This window comes from Anomaloglossus baeobatrachus, chromosome 1 (assembly GCF_048569485.1).
Source record: "Anomaloglossus baeobatrachus isolate aAnoBae1 chromosome 1, aAnoBae1.hap1, whole genome shotgun sequence".
Taxonomy (NCBI): domain Eukaryota; kingdom Metazoa; phylum Chordata; class Amphibia; order Anura; family Aromobatidae; genus Anomaloglossus; species Anomaloglossus baeobatrachus.
The window spans coordinates 718,950,489-718,966,480 of record NC_134353.1 but is presented as its reverse complement, the minus strand read 5'-3'; the positions used below and the strand labels follow the sequence as shown (position 1 = coordinate 718,966,480).

Below are 15,992 nucleotides of genomic sequence, written 5' to 3'. Positions count from 1 at the left end.
GATTGCACATAGGTCGTTCATTTGCTGTCACACGTGCGTTAGTAGCCTATGTTAAATTGGTCAATTTTGTGTGCGATCCTTTAGATCATGTGTTCCGTGACGTATGCATTGTACACCCTTTTTTTTTTTTTATTTATTGACTTGACAAGCGTGTGTAATGTGTAGGGATGCGTTTTTACTATGTCATCTGCCGTTCAGCTCTGCTACATGACCGCTGACAGCAGACACAGACAGCCATGTAGCAGAGCTGAATGGCAGATGACAGCAGACACAGACAGAGCCGCACTGTCAGAATGAACTCGGGTGAACTTCACCCGACTTCACGGTCATGCTGCGGCTCCGTCTGTGTCGCGTCCTGATTAGCGGTCACCAGTGAAGGACTCACCGGTGACCGCTAATCTCCTAAATTACTGAAGTTAGCAGCCCTCTCTCATACTCACCAATCCCCGTTCCCCGGCGCTGCACGGCGTTCACACTGCTCCGGCGGTTTTTACTGTTTTGAAAAAGCCGGCCGCCCATTAAACAATCTCGTATTCCCTGCTTACCCCGCCCACCGGCACCTGTGATTGGTTACAGTGAGACACGCCCCCCACGCTGAGTGACAGGTGTCACACTGCACCCAATCACAGCAGCCGGTGGGCGTGTCTATACTGTGTATTGAAATAAATAATTAAATAATTTAAAAAAATGGCGTGCGGTCCCCCCCAATTTAAAAACCAGCCAGATAAAGCCATACGGCTGAAGGCTGGTATTCTCAGGATGGGGAGCTCCACGTTATGGGGAGCCCCCCAGCCTAACAATATCAGCCAACAGCCGCCCAGAATTGCCGCATACATTATATGCGACAGTTCTGGGACAGTACCCGGCTCTTCCCGATTTGCCCTGGTGCGTTGGCAAATCGGGGTAATAAGGAGTTATTGGCAGCCCATAGCTTTTTTTTTTTTTCTGAATGTGAACACAGCTCCGCCCCTTTCGGCCATGTTTTTTCCATCTCCTATATAAGAAAGTCCTTAGTTACCCCTCTCCACCCATAGCAGTTTTTAATTGCAATGAGATGACACACAGTTAGGGTCACAGAGCTAGGGACCCCAATATAGAGATATGCCTTGACGAGGCCTTGGGGCTCAGTTACATTGATCAATGCGATTGCTAAATATCTCCTTTTTCCTAATATTCATAGCAGGTATGCAATGGGGGCGTGTCTCACTGTAACCAATCATAGGCGCCGGTGGGCGGGGTAAGCAGGGAATACGAGATTGTTTAATGGGCGGCCGGCTTTTTCAAAACAGTAAAAGCCGCCGGAGCAGTGTGAATGCCGTGCAGCGCTGCGCTGGAGATCGGGGATCGGTGAGTATATGAGAGAGGGGGTAAGAGGGATAGACTGACATGGACAGAGAGAGAGGGACAGAGATAGTGACGGACTGACAGAGATTAGTGCATGACAGACATTGTGAGGCGCTTCAGAACGCAGCTTTTCAGCTGCGCTCTGAAGCGGACCTTTTTTAAGCTGCGGTGCAGAGCGCACACCTGCGCTCATAGCATCAGACAACGAAATCGTATGAGGGATGTCACACGTTACAATTGACTAGTTTCGTACTACCAAACGTCCAATGTATGAGGAATAAACGACGTGTACGCGATCACCGTATTTTCGTTCAATATCGATCGCATGTAGGTTTCAGACGCAAATACATCACGAACGATGCCGGATGTGCGTCACTTACAACTTGACCCCAACGACGGATTGAAAGATCTATTGAAGTGTGTAAAGCAGGCTTAAGGGGCACGTTACACGCTGCGACATCGCTAGCGATTGCTAGCAATGTCGAGCGCGATAGCTCCCTTCCCCGTCACTCGTGCGACATTTGGTGCTCGCTGCCGTAGCGAATATTATTGCTACGGCAGCGTCACACGCACATACCTGGTCAGCGACGTCGTTGTGACCGCCAAACAATCCCTCCCTCAAGGGGGAGGTGCGTTCGGCATCATAGTGATGTCACTGCGGCGTCACTAAGCGGCCGGCCAATAGAAGCGGAGGGGCGGAGATGAGCGGGACGTAATATCCTGCCCACCTCCTTCCTTCCGCATTGTCAGTGACGCAGGTAAGGAGATGTTCGTCGCTCCCGCGGTGTCACACATAGCAGGAACGGCGAACAACATCGTACCGGTGGCAGCAGCGATATTAAGGAAATGAACAACGTGTTAACGATCACCGTTTTGGAACGATTTTGCGAACGTTGATCGTCCAACGTGACCCCGACGATATATCGGTAGCGATGTCGTAGCGTGTAAAGTACCCCTAAGGCACTGCGTCTGAGGATCTAGCCACGGTATAAATTCTGGAAGTTTTTCCAGACATATAGTGTATATATACCGTAGTAATTTTGCTATGGGCACCCATACACCAGATGCTGGCTGAAAGTGTGTCCTTCTGGCCTCCGTCTGGCAGATGTGCGCCTATGTGCCATTTGTTTAGCTGTCCAGGAATACTTTGCCACTGGAAAATACATCTCTTAACAGTGGGATCCTATGGTGGACGGACGCCTCGGCCTCCTTCTTGTCTGTGCGTACTGTTGGGCACAATCTGTCTGAGTATATGTGACTGACAGTATGCACAGACACAGCGTGGATCTATGATCTTCTGCACAGACAACAGATTAAATGTCACATAAAAAACACCATAACTGAATTGGAAGAATAAGCCATGTATTTCTTACAGACGTGCTGCGGCGTGTTGTGTCATGGCTGCATAGCGTGCCTACTGCAGGATTATGGCTGGTACCCGTGGTATTCAGGGGGCAGAATATTTCACCGCTTTGCACATGTACAGTTTAGGTGGTTTTAGTTACTAATGTGTATATAATGTATTTCTTTGCCTTTATTGGAAATGTTGTCTGTTTTGCTCTTGTTACTTGCGTTGTGTACAGAGAGATATATTGGGAATCCTTAGGCAAATCTCTTTTGATTACTTTATATGTAGTTTATTATTTACTGTCTTGGATCTTATGGGAGCAATGAAAACCTACCGCACATGAAGCGGCTGACAGCTGAGTGCCAGGTTGTGTCCTCGTGTAGCCAGACTGCTGAACGCTTTATAGTTACCTCCGCGGCAGACAGAACAAGAACACCTTGCCAACGTGTGCCCATCATTTTCTATTCTCTCTATAACCGCCATCTGGTGACAGAGTAGTCATCTGGCCAGACATAGAGTGACCATAAGGACAACAAAGTCGCTTTGTATATTAGTATATGCCAATGTCTCTGCCTTCATAAAATCCTCCTCTATGGATATTTATGGTACTTACCGTATATCACTTCTAAAAGCAGAACTACTATTGAATATTGAGACTTGAACATTTTCTGTATGTAATGGCATATAGACATTACTCCCATGTAGGACACCCATGTATAAGGTAGATTACAAGACATTTATCAGAGTGAGCCAGTATCATAAGCGCTCAATGTACATTTTGTAGTTACCTCTTAGGCAGTAAGTAGTGATGAGCGAGCACTACCATGCTTGGGTGCTCGATACTCGTAACGAGAAGTGATGAGTGAGCACTACCATGCTCGGGTGCTCGATACTCGTAACGAGAAGTGATGAGCGAGCACTACCATGCTCGGGTGCTCGATACTCGTAACGAGAAGTGATGAGTGAGCACTACCATGCTCGGGTGCTCGATACTCGTAACGAGAAGTGATGAGTGAGCACTACCATGCTCGGGTGCTCGATACTCGTAACAAGAAGTGATGAGTGAGCACTACCATGCTCGGGTGCTCGATACTCGTAACGAGAAGTGATGAGTGAGCACTACCATGCTCGGGTGCTCGGTACTCGTAACGAGAAGTGATGAGTGAGCACTACCATGCTCGGGCGCTCAATACTCGTAACGAGAAGTGATGAGTGAGCACTACCATGCTCGGGTGCTCGGTACTCGTAACGAGAAGTGATGAGTGAGCACTACAATACTTGGGTGCTCGATACTCGTAACGAGAAGTGATGAGGGAGTACTACCATGCTCGGTTGCTCCGTACTCATAACTAGTGATGAGTGAGCACTACCATGTTCAGGTGCTCGATACTTGTAACAATCCAGGCTCGGGTGCTCGGTACTCAAAACGAGTAGTGATGAGCGAGCACTACCATGCTTGGGTACTTGGTACTCATAACGGGCAAGTCAAATGCTTGGAAGGGCTCAACTCTAGTACCCGAGTATCATGGAAGTCAATGCCGAACTCAAGCATTTTTCCTGGAACTCTTCATACTCTTCATCTAGCATACATGTATCCGCAGGCCATTAGCACACATATATCTGCAGTCAATTAGCATACATGTATCCGCAGGCCATTAGCACACATGTATCCGGAGGCCATTAGCACACATGTATCTGCAGGCCATTAGCACACATGTATCTGCAGGCCATTAGCACACATATATCTGCAGTCAATTAGCATACATGTATCCGCAGGCCATTAGCACACATGTATCCGGAGGCCATTAGCACACATGTATCTGCAGGCCATTAGCACACATGTATCTGCAGGCCATTAGCACACATATATCTGCAGTCAATTAGCATACATGTATCCGCAGGTCATTAGCACACATGTATCCGCAGGCCATTAGCACACATGTATCCGCAGGCCATTAGCACACATGTATCTGCAGGCCATTAGCACACATGTATCTGCAGTCAATTAGCATACATGTATCCGCAGGCCATTAGCACACATGTATCTGCAGGCCATTAGCACACATATATCCGCAGGCAGTAAGCATGCATGTATCCGCAGGTCATTAGCATACATGTATCCGCAGGCCATTAGCATACATGTATCTGCAGGTCATTGGCATACATGTATCCGCAGGCCATTAGCATACATGTATCCGCAGGTCATTAGCATACATGTATCCGCAGGCCATTAGCATACATGTGTCCGCAGGTCATTAGCATACATGTATCCGCAGACCATTAGCATACATGTATCCGCAAGTCATTAGCATACATGTATCCGCAGGTCATTAGCATACATGTATTTGCAGGCAATTAGCGTACATGTATCCGCAGGCCATTAGCATACATGTATCCGCAGGCCATTAGCATGCATGTATCCACAGGCCATTAGCATACATGTATCCGCAGGCCATTAGCATGCATGTATCCGCAGGCCATTAGCATACATGTATCCGCAGGTCATTAGCATGCATGTATCCGCAAGTCATTAGCATACATGTATCCGCAGGCCATTAGCATGCATGTATCCACAGGCCATTAGCATACATGTATCCGCAGGCCATTAGCATGCATGTATCCGCAGGCCATTAGCATACATGTATCCGCAGGCCATTAGCATGCATGTATCCGCAGGTCATTAGCATACATGTATCCGCAGGCAATAAGCATGCATGTATCCACACTAGCGTGCATGTAGCTGATCAGTGGTCATTTAACAGCCTCTTGACATGTGTAAACCAAGCATAAGAGTAGGGTCACACTTCAGTATAAAAAATCAGTCCAATTTTCATCCAGAAAAGTGGGACAATCTCCTTCTCAATTGTTATCTGTTTGCAATCATTTTCTTTGTATTGTATAGGACCTTTTACAGTTCCCTATGTTACAGAATTGCAATGACTTCATCAATATCGGATGCCGTTAGTTTTTTTCTCCCACCCATACACTTGAATGGATGAGTCTCATCTAATATTTGAAGGACAATAGGTCATGATGTGATTGTTTTTCACACAAAAATTCTGTCAGTGTCATCTGCACTGCCCCATTGGATAACATTGTCATCGATCATCTGCACTGCCCCATTGGATAACATTGTCATCGATCATCTGCACTGCCCCATTGAATAACATTGGCATCGGTCATCTGCACTGCCCCATTGGATAACATTGGCATCGATCATCTGCCCTGCCCCATTGAATAACATTGGCATCGATCATCTGCACTGCCCCATTGAATAACATTGGCATCGGTCATCTGCACTGCCCCATTGGATAACATTGTCATCGATCATCTGCACTGCCCCATTGGATAACATTGGCATCGATCATCTGCACTACCCCATTGAATAACATTAGCATCGATCATCTGCACTGCCCCATTGGATAACATTGGCATCGATCATCTGCACTGCCCCATTGGATAACATTGGCATCGATCATCTGCACTGCCCCATTGGATAACATTGTCATCGATCATCTGCACTGCCCCATTGGATAACATTGTCATCGATCATCTGCACTGCCCCATTGAATAACATTGGCATCGGTCATCTGCACTGCCCCATTGGATAACATTGTCATCGATCATCTGCACTGCCCCATTGGATAACATTGTCATCGATCATCTGCACTGCCCCATTGAATAACATTGGCATCGGTCATCTGCACTGCCCCATTGGATAACATTGGCATCGATCATCTGCACTGCCCCATTGGAAAACATTGGCATCGATCATCTGCCCTGCCCCATTGAATAACATTGGCATCGATCATCTGCACTGCCCCATTGAATAACATTGGCATTGGTCATCTGCACTGCCCCATTGGATAACATTGTCATCGATCATCTGCACTGCCCCATTGGATAACATTGGCATCGATCATCTGCACTACCCCATTGAATAACATTGGCATCGATCATCTGCACTGCCCCATTGGATAACATTGGCATCGATCATCTGCACTGCCCCATTGAATAACATTGTCATCTATCATCTGCGCTGCCCCACTGGATAACATTGGCATCGGTTATCTGCACTGCCCCATTGGATAACATTGGTCCGAGGCTGTGTGTTTATTTCACAGATAGCTCTTGGGCTGCAAATACAGTGGTGTGAACCCGGCCTTAGGCGGGCTTTGCACACTACGACATTGCAAGCTGATGATGCGATGCCGAGCGCGATAGTCCCCGCCCACGTCGCAGCTGCGATATCTTTTTGATAGCTGCCATAGCGAATATCATCGCTACGGCAGCTTCACATGCACTCACCTGCCGAGCGACGTCGCTCTGGCCGGCGAACCGCCTCCTCATTAAGGGGGTGGGTCGTGCGGCATCATAGCGACGTCACACGGCAGGCGGCCAATAGGAGCGGAGGGGCGGAGATGAGCGGCATTTAAACATCCCGCCCACCTCCTTCCTTCCGCATAGCCGAGGGGAGCCGCGGTGACGCAGGTAGGAGATGTTCCTCGCTCCTGCGACTTCACACACAGCGATGTGTGCTGCCGCAGGAGCGAGGAACAACATTGGACCGTTGCGTCAGCGTAATTATGGATTACGCCGACGCTGCAGCGATGATACAATTACGACGATTTTGCGCTCGTTAATCGTATCACCTAGGATTTACACACTACGATGTCGAGAGCGACGCAGGAAGTGCGTCACTTTCGACATGACCCCACCGACATCGCACCTGCGATGTCGTAGTGTGCAAAGTGCCCCTTAGACGGTGGCGTAAACTGAGGTGGAATACTTATGTAGCATCTCTGGGAATGTCTTGATCTTTTCCATTCTCTGTGTGATTTCCATGCTAGGCAGTCATGCTCACTCCGGATGTTACACCAGACGTATCCTAGGAGTGACCTGGTCAGACAGTGTGTGTTTACCCTGCGGATCAGATCTCATGCCAGGCAGATGAGAGGAAAAAGTCTAAACAAACAGCCCGTTCCTGGGAGAATCATTCGGTCACATCGTCATCCCAGAGAAATAAACAAAGGGATATAGTTACTTCCAGGCACTGCTGGCAAAGCAGCGTCCAGGGAGCGAATAAACTGCTTATTATCGGGTGCCGCAGAGAGCTGTGATGAGGACTTGGCGTATAAATCCCCCGGGGCCTGTCCTACTGAATACATACATTACTGGGATGTACCTCGCTAGATGACGAGAACAGACACAGAAGACTGGAGAAGGCATCACACATCGTATAAAGACTTGTATACTCACCATCCATCTTTATTTTTATCACCCATTTATTTGTGCGGTTTTAAATATGTGTGCCATCCATGTTTTTCTGGTATGGATATAGAAAATGAAATGACAAAGCTTCTCCTATGCTTTCAATGCTAAACATGTACAGCACATAGACAGCACACGGATGCCATCCATGTGTGCACGTGTTTACATGAGCCCATAGACTTCTATTGGCTCTCGATATCCGTGATGCTGGAAAAACAGACGTGTGTATGTATTGCACAGGCTCACATGTAGTTCAGATGGTTCGTCTGAAAACACGTACGTGTGAAGATCACCATCGGTTATAATGGGTACGTGCGACAGGTAGGAAGCGGGCCTTAGTAAGGTTTTGTTTAACAGGGTGGATATTGTGCAATATAAATAGTGTTTATTCAAATTCCCAGCAGAGTATTGCATGGCTTATAATTCCCCTTACACCCGCACTCTCCACAAGGACAAGCTTTACCCTTTGGACCACTTGTCAGAAGGCTCCCACCCAGCCAAACCAGATCTTCTGCTTTGTACTAATGAGGGGCAAATACCACGAAACAGGTCTGCAAATGAAGTTCCTGACTTGACTTCTTATCCTAAGTCATATAGTAAGGTCCTTTCAAGAGTCGACATTGACAATTAGGATTTCTACCCCCGATAGGAATCTAAATTATTTAGTAATAGATTGAGCATTTTACCTAAAATCTAGGTTATGAGAAGTAAAAGAAGTGCTTCTAGGCTTGAGCTTATATTTTCTCCTAATGAAAAGAAATCTAATTGTACAGTTAGAAAAGTTTGGAAAACAGGATCTGGAGTGGAGCATTGAAGATTTCTTATGTCATTCTGTATTTTGCTCCTTACGTCTGTACAGCAAAGCAAAAAAAGTGTCGACAGTCTTGAAATGCCTTTTTTCTTGCTCTTAAAGGGGTGTTCACTATTCTGCAATAGTGGCCACATCTCTGTAAAATTAATAGGGAAGGCTTTTTCTAAATACCTTGCTCAGCCAATTCTGCCTCTGAGCGTCGCTATTGTGGTTCGCTCATCCCCATGAAGTGACCCCCGTGCTCCATGACCTCTGAGATCTGGTGATGTCATGTCAACTTCCAGTTGACCCGACATCACCGAGGCCAGCAACAGTCTTCCTGAGTGAGCGTCACAGCCCAGCATCACTTCTGCACGTGGCACTCTGCAGCAAAGGTGAGCGCGTGCAACATGCTGGGCTGTGATGAGCGGTGAAACGCCACCCACAGCCCAGTCACTCAGGAAGACTGGGGACGGGCTCGGTGATGTCGGGTCAATGTAAGTTCCCTGTCTCCAGGCTTATAGTCACCTTCCGGCAGCTTCACCTTTTACTGACGGCGCTCCGATCCCGCGGCGCCATCTTGTGAGTGTAACTTCTGACTGGCCAGAAGTCAGAAGTTACATCGCAACCTCTCAGTACTACTATATGAGAGTCAAAATGAGGCCTGACCGAGGCTCTCATAGAGACGTATTGAGTTGTGTCCTCTGGTGCTCCATGAAACACTGAAACTGCTGGCAGGTCACAAATCACGGGAGACCGAACGGAGCAACACTGGAAACAGAAGAAGATGGTGACAGGTGAGTATAAGACAGGGGGCAGGGGACTTAGATTTAAAGCAACACTGCAGTGGAGCAATAAAAATGCTGGACTGGTGCTGTAAATGCTTTAGGATTTCTGAACCCTGAAGAGGTTAAAAGAAGTGATCTAAGACTTAGGGTATGTGCGCACGTTGCTTTTTACCTGCTTTTTTGCTGCTTTTTCTTCTGCGCTGTTTAATGCCAAAATGGATGTGTTCTTCTATTCAAGCAAAGTCTATGGGAATTTGGGTTTCTTGTTCACACTATGTTGTTCAAAATGCTGCCTTTTTGAGGCAGAACTTTGGTCAAAAACTCAGCTTTTCAAAGAAGCAACATGTCAATTGTTTTTGCCATTTGGGTTTTGCACTGCAAAGCTGAGTTTTTGACCAAAGTTCTGCCACAAAAAGGCAGCATTTTGAACAACATAGTGTGAACAAGAAACCCAAATTCCCATAGACTTTGCTTGAATAGAAGAACACATCCATTTTGGCATTAAACAGTGCAGAAGAAAAAGCAGCAAAAAAGCAGGTAAAAAGCAGGTAAAAAGCAACGTGCGCACATACCCTAAACGTCCACAATGGCAAAGTCATTGTGACATTGCTGTGCATCATGTTCATTTTATTTGGCACTTTTGCAGCACTTGTTTAAGTGGATTTCGGGTGTAATCCACGTGAAAAAGACGTCATGTGCACACACCCTTGGATGATTTTTCCAAGAGGTTTAGAGGAGGATTTTGGAGAGTATCCACTTTTATAACAAAACTTCTTAAAAGCCCTGTTTGCACATACCTTTACGATTTATACAGTGGGTACGGAAAGTATTCAGACCCCTTTAAATTATTCATTCTTCATTCTTTGGTAAATTCGAAAAAGTTCATTTTTTTTCATTAATGTACACTCTGCACCCCATCTTGACAGGAAAAAAAACAGAAATGTAGAAATTTTTGCAAATTTTATAAAAAAGAAAAACTGAAATATGACATGGTCATAAGTATTCAGACCCTTTGCTCAGTATTGAGTAGAATCACCCTTTTGAGCTAGTACAGCCATGAGTCTTCTTGGGAATTATGCAACAAGTTTTCCATACCTGGATTTAGGGATCCTCTGCCATTCTTACTCGCAGATCCTCTCCAGTTCTGTCAGGTTGGAAGGTGAACGTTGGTAGCAGCCATTTTCAGGTCTCCCCAGAGATGCTCAATTGGGTTTAGGTCAGGGCTCTGGCTGGCCCAGTCAAAAATGGTCACCGAGTTGTTCTGAAGCCACTCCTTTGTTATTTTAGCTGTGTGCTTAGGGCCATTGTCTTATTGGAAGGTGAACCTTCGGCCAAGTCTGAGGTCCAGAGCACTGTGGAAGAGGTTTTCTTCCAGGATATCTCTGTACATGGCTGCATTCATCTTTCCTTCAATGGCAACCAGTCATCCTGTCCCTGCAGCTGAAAAACACCCCCATAGCATGATGCTGCCACCACCATGTTTCACTGTGATGAGGTACCTGGTTTTCTTCAAACGTACCGCTTAGAATTATCACCAAAAAGTTCTATCTTCGTCTCATCAGACCAGAGAATCTTATTTCTCATAGTCTGGTAGACCTTTATGTGTTTTTTTGCAAACTCTATACAGGCTTTTATATGTCTTGCACTGAGGAGAGACTTCCGTCGGCCATTCTGCTATAAAGGCCCGACTGGTGGAGGGCTACAGGGATAGTTGACTTTGTGCAAACTAGGATCGGGGGGGAGGGAGGGTAGTGGAGCAAATAAGGGGATAGATAGAGCAGCTAGAGACAGGGAAACGGTAGGGGTCAATGAAGGATTAGGGGGGGATGGGACATACAAGGAACGTAGGGAGGCTAGGAGTAATAAAGGTGTTAATAGGATTAAATGTCTACTGGCAAATGCAAGAAGTCTTGCAAACAAAATGAATGAATTGGAGACTCTTATGTCAACCATGGATTATGATGTGGTGGGCATTACGGAAACCTGGCTGGATGAAAGCCATGACTGGGTGACAAACATACAGGGTTATAGTACATTTAGGAAGGACAGGAAAGGCCAAAAAGGTGGTGGGGTGTGTATATTTATCAAATCTAACCTAAAACCTGTGTTGTATGATGACATTGAGGGGAACAGCAACAATGTAGAGTCAGTATGGGTAAATGTACATGGGGAGGGGAATAATGGAAAAATGCTAATTGGAGTTTGCTATAAGCCTCCAAACATACCTGAACAAATAGAGGGTGAAATGCTGGAACAAATTGAAAAGGCAGCTAATAATAATAATCGGGTTCTTATTATGGGGGATTTCAACTATCCAGACATACAGTGGGACATAGAATCTTCTGGTTCTGCTAAAAGCTGTAAGTTCTTATCTACCATTCAAGACCATTTCCTCTCTCAGATGGTAGGTGAACCGACCAGGGGAGATAATTTGCTAGATCTGGTCCTGTCAAATAGACCGGATACAATTTCAGATCTACAGGTCCGGGAGCACTTGGGCACCAGCGATCATAATATGGTAAGCTTCGACGTAATATTCAATAGAACATTTCAAAGGGGGAATGCTAAAACCTGGAATTTTAGGAAAGCTGATTTCAACAAATTAAGGGAAGAGCTTAAATGTGTAGATTGGGACAGAGTCATGGTAACTGGGGATACCGAACATAAATGGGGTAAGTTTAAGGATATACTACTAGAGTCCTGTAAAAAACGTATACCCTCTGGAAATAAAATGTCAAGGAATAAAAAGAAACCACTATGGATAAATAAGACTGTACAAAGTATAATAAAACAAAAACAAAGGGCGTTTAAAATCTTAAAGGCTGAGAATACAGAAATAGCATTGCAGGAGTATAAAGATATCAATAGGCAATGCAAAAAAGAAATCAAACAAGCAAAACTAGCTACTGAAACAAAAATCGCCAATGACATTAAAATAAATCCCAAAATCTTTTATAAATACATTAATGCCAAAAGGAAAACAAAGGATAGTATCGGACCCTTAAAATATAATAACAAGTTAGTTATAGAGGACAAACAAAAGACTGAGATATTAAATAGGCATTTCTCATCTGTATTCACCAAGGAACTGACTGTACCAGGGATCATTCAACAAGTGAAAAATCAAAGTCCACCACCCGATATAATTAATTTAACACAAGATGAAGTACGCCTACATCTGAGTAAATTAAACATTGACAAATCCCCAGGGCCAGATGGCATTCATCCACGAATATTGAGGGAATTGAGCTCCGTAATCGACAGACCGCTGTATCTCATCTTTTTAGACTCACTTGTAACGGGGTTGGTGCCTCAGGATTGGAGGATTGCTGATGTGGTACCAATATTTAAGAAAGGTAAGAGGGTAGATCCAGGCAACTACCGTCCAGTAAGCCTGACATCAGTAGTATGCAAAGTTTTTGAGGGCATTTTAAGGGATGGCATGCAAAAATATATTGCAGAAAATAATATGATAACTGACAAACAGCATGGATTCATGAAAGATAAGTCGTGTCTAACCAACCTGTTGGGGTTCTATGAGGGGGTAAGTTCAAACCTGGATATTGGTAATGCAGCTGATGTGATTTATTTGGACTTTGCAAAGGCATTTGATACTGTACCACATAATAGCCTTATACTAAAGCTCCAGAAGCAAGGACTAGGGGACACATTATGCAACTGGGTAAGGAATTGGCTAAGAGATAGGAAACAAAGAGTAGTCATAAATGGTACATTCTCTAAATGGGCTATAGTCAGCAGTGGGGTGCCGCAGGGATCTGTGCTTGGACCGATTCTTTTTACTCTCTTTATTAATGACCTTGTGGATGGGATTGATAGTACAGTGTCAGTCTTTGCCGATGACACCAAACTATGTAGGATATTAAAAACTGACCTGGATAGTACAATATTACAAAAAGATCTGGATAAGATGTCAGAATGGGCAGATACTTGGCAAATGAGATTTAATGTTGATAAATGTAAAGTAATGCACCTAGGACGGAGTAATCCTATAGCTGCGTATACATTAAATGGAAGTAAACTCGGGACTACAGAACAGGAGAAGGACTTGGGTATTCTCATTACAAATAAGCTGAGCAGCAGCACTCAATGTCAAGCAGCAGCTGCTAAAGCAAACAAGATTTTAGGGTGTATAAAAAGAGAGATTAGATCCCGTGATCCCAACGTATTGTTACCCCTCTATAAATCACTTGTAAGACCACATCTGGAATATGGTATTCAGTTTTGGGCTCCACATTTTAAAAAGGACATTCAGAAGTTAGAGTCAGTTCAAAGGCGGGCAACTAGACTATTACAAGGAATGGAAGGCCTCCCATATGATGGCAGATTGAAAAAGTTAGATATGTTTAGCTTAGAAAAAAGACGTCTCAGAGGAGATCTCATTTATATGTATAAATACATGTGTGGTCAATATAAAGGACTGGCACATGACTTATTTCTTCCAAAAACAATACTAAGGACCAGGGGGCACTCACTGCGAGTGGAAGAAAAGCGATTCCGACACCTAAATAGGAAAGGGTTCTTTACAGTTAGAGCGGTCAGACTGTGGAATACACTACCACAAGAGGTAGTAATGGCAGATACTATAACAGCTTTTAAAAAAGGGCTGGATGATTTCCTCAGTACACAAAACATTGTTGGTTATAAATGACTTAGTGACTAAATGTAGAACTGGTGGAGGAAGGTTGAACTAGATGGACCTAGGTCTTTTTTCAACCTAAGTAACTATGTAACTATGTAACTATGTAACTATGTAACTTTCTCCCATCTCCCTACTGCATCTCTGGAGCTCAGCCACAGTGATCTTGGGGTTCTTCTTTACCTCTCTCACCAAGGCTCTTCTCCCACGATTGCTCAGTTTGGCTGGATGGACAGGTCTAGGAAGAGTTCTGGTGGTCCCAAACTTCTTCCATTTAAGGATTATGGAGGCCACTGTGCTCGTAGGGACCTTGGGCACTGCCACAATTTGTCTCTGAGCTCCTTGGGCAGCTCCTTTGATCTCATGATTCTCATTTGGTCTGACATGCACTGTGAACTGTGAGGTCTTATACAGAAAGGTGTGTGCCTTTCCAAATCAAGTCCTGTCAGTTTAATTAAGCACAACTGGACTCCAATGAAGGAGTAGAAGCATCTCAAGGAGGATCACAGGGAAATGGACAGCATGAGACTTAAATATGAGTGTCTGAACAAAGGGTCTGAATACTTAATCATGTGATATTTCAGTTTTTCTTGTTTAAAATTTTTGAGAATTACTACATGTTTGTTTTTCTGTCAAGATTGGGTGCAGAGCGTACAATAATGAGGAAAAAATGAACTTTTTTTGAATTTAACAAATGGCTGCAATGAAACCAAGAGTGGAACATTTATAGGGGTCTGAATACTTTCCGTACCCACTGTATATCTGCACAGATAAAGAGAAATGATGACAGGTGATATAATGCTGTTGACTTCATTACATAAAGGCAGCCGTGTCACTGTATAAGAGCCGCTTGCATGTTCATGTATCCCTCTAATAAAAAGCTCTCCATTATTTATTCATCTTGCGTATTTCCCCTACAGCCCATGTTAGCCGTGCACTTTCCCACGCTTGCTGGGAATTTAACCTTCCATTTCCTGTGTTGCTCTGAAGTGCTGTTACAACATAGAGGATATTTTCCGAAGCGTTTACTAACCTCCAGCCTTAGAGGACTGTGCTGGAAGACGCTGGCCTTTATTCTAGCTACTGTGGCCCTGGCGGAGCGGCCGGGGGCAGACGGGGTACTGATGTGTTTGTGGAAATGGAAAAGTTCACTTTTATCTTTGCGTCCTGTGAATGTCTTAATCCTGTTGTGCTGTGTGTATATTGTACATAGCGGGAAACGGACGCCATTGTTTATTTTCTGCAAGAATAAAAAGAACAGGTTTTATTAAATTTCCATAAAAAGAGATGTAAGGGGGCATGTACTATACAAGACCAGTGATCGGCCACATAAGGGGGCATGTAGTCTACAAGACCAGTGATCGGCCACATAAGGGGGCATGTAGTCTACAAGACCAGTGATCGGCCACATAAGGGGGCATGTAGTCTACAAGACCAGTGATCGGCCACAAAAGGGGGCATGTTGTCTACAAGACCAGTGATCGGCTGCATGTTTGCCAATCGGCAGTTGTTTCATAGTCTGCTGAGACCGGCCAGCCAAGTGTCCTACATGGACAGACCACTAATAGATTGTTCTGTGTATAGACGGACATTGTTCTCGGCAGCACATGGCCTGTTTACACTGGACAATGTGCTGCCAACAATGATGATTGTTATGCAAGCTTTACTCATAGAACTGTGTACCAAAAAGCCATTGGGCTCTATAAAGGGATAGTCAGGGACTTGGGCTGGACAATACTTATCCATTTTTCACCATTGTCAGAGGCTTACACATTGGTATGGTTGGGGTCTGAC

The 15,992-nt window shown here is 44.9% G+C and overlaps 1 protein-coding gene across 2 annotated transcripts in view; it reads left to right on the top strand.

Annotated features, from left to right (window-relative positions):
• Positions 1–15,992, top strand: part of ULK1 (unc-51 like autophagy activating kinase 1) — a 158,812-nt gene that overhangs the window by 45,595 nt on the left and 97,225 nt on the right. The window lies entirely within an intron of this gene.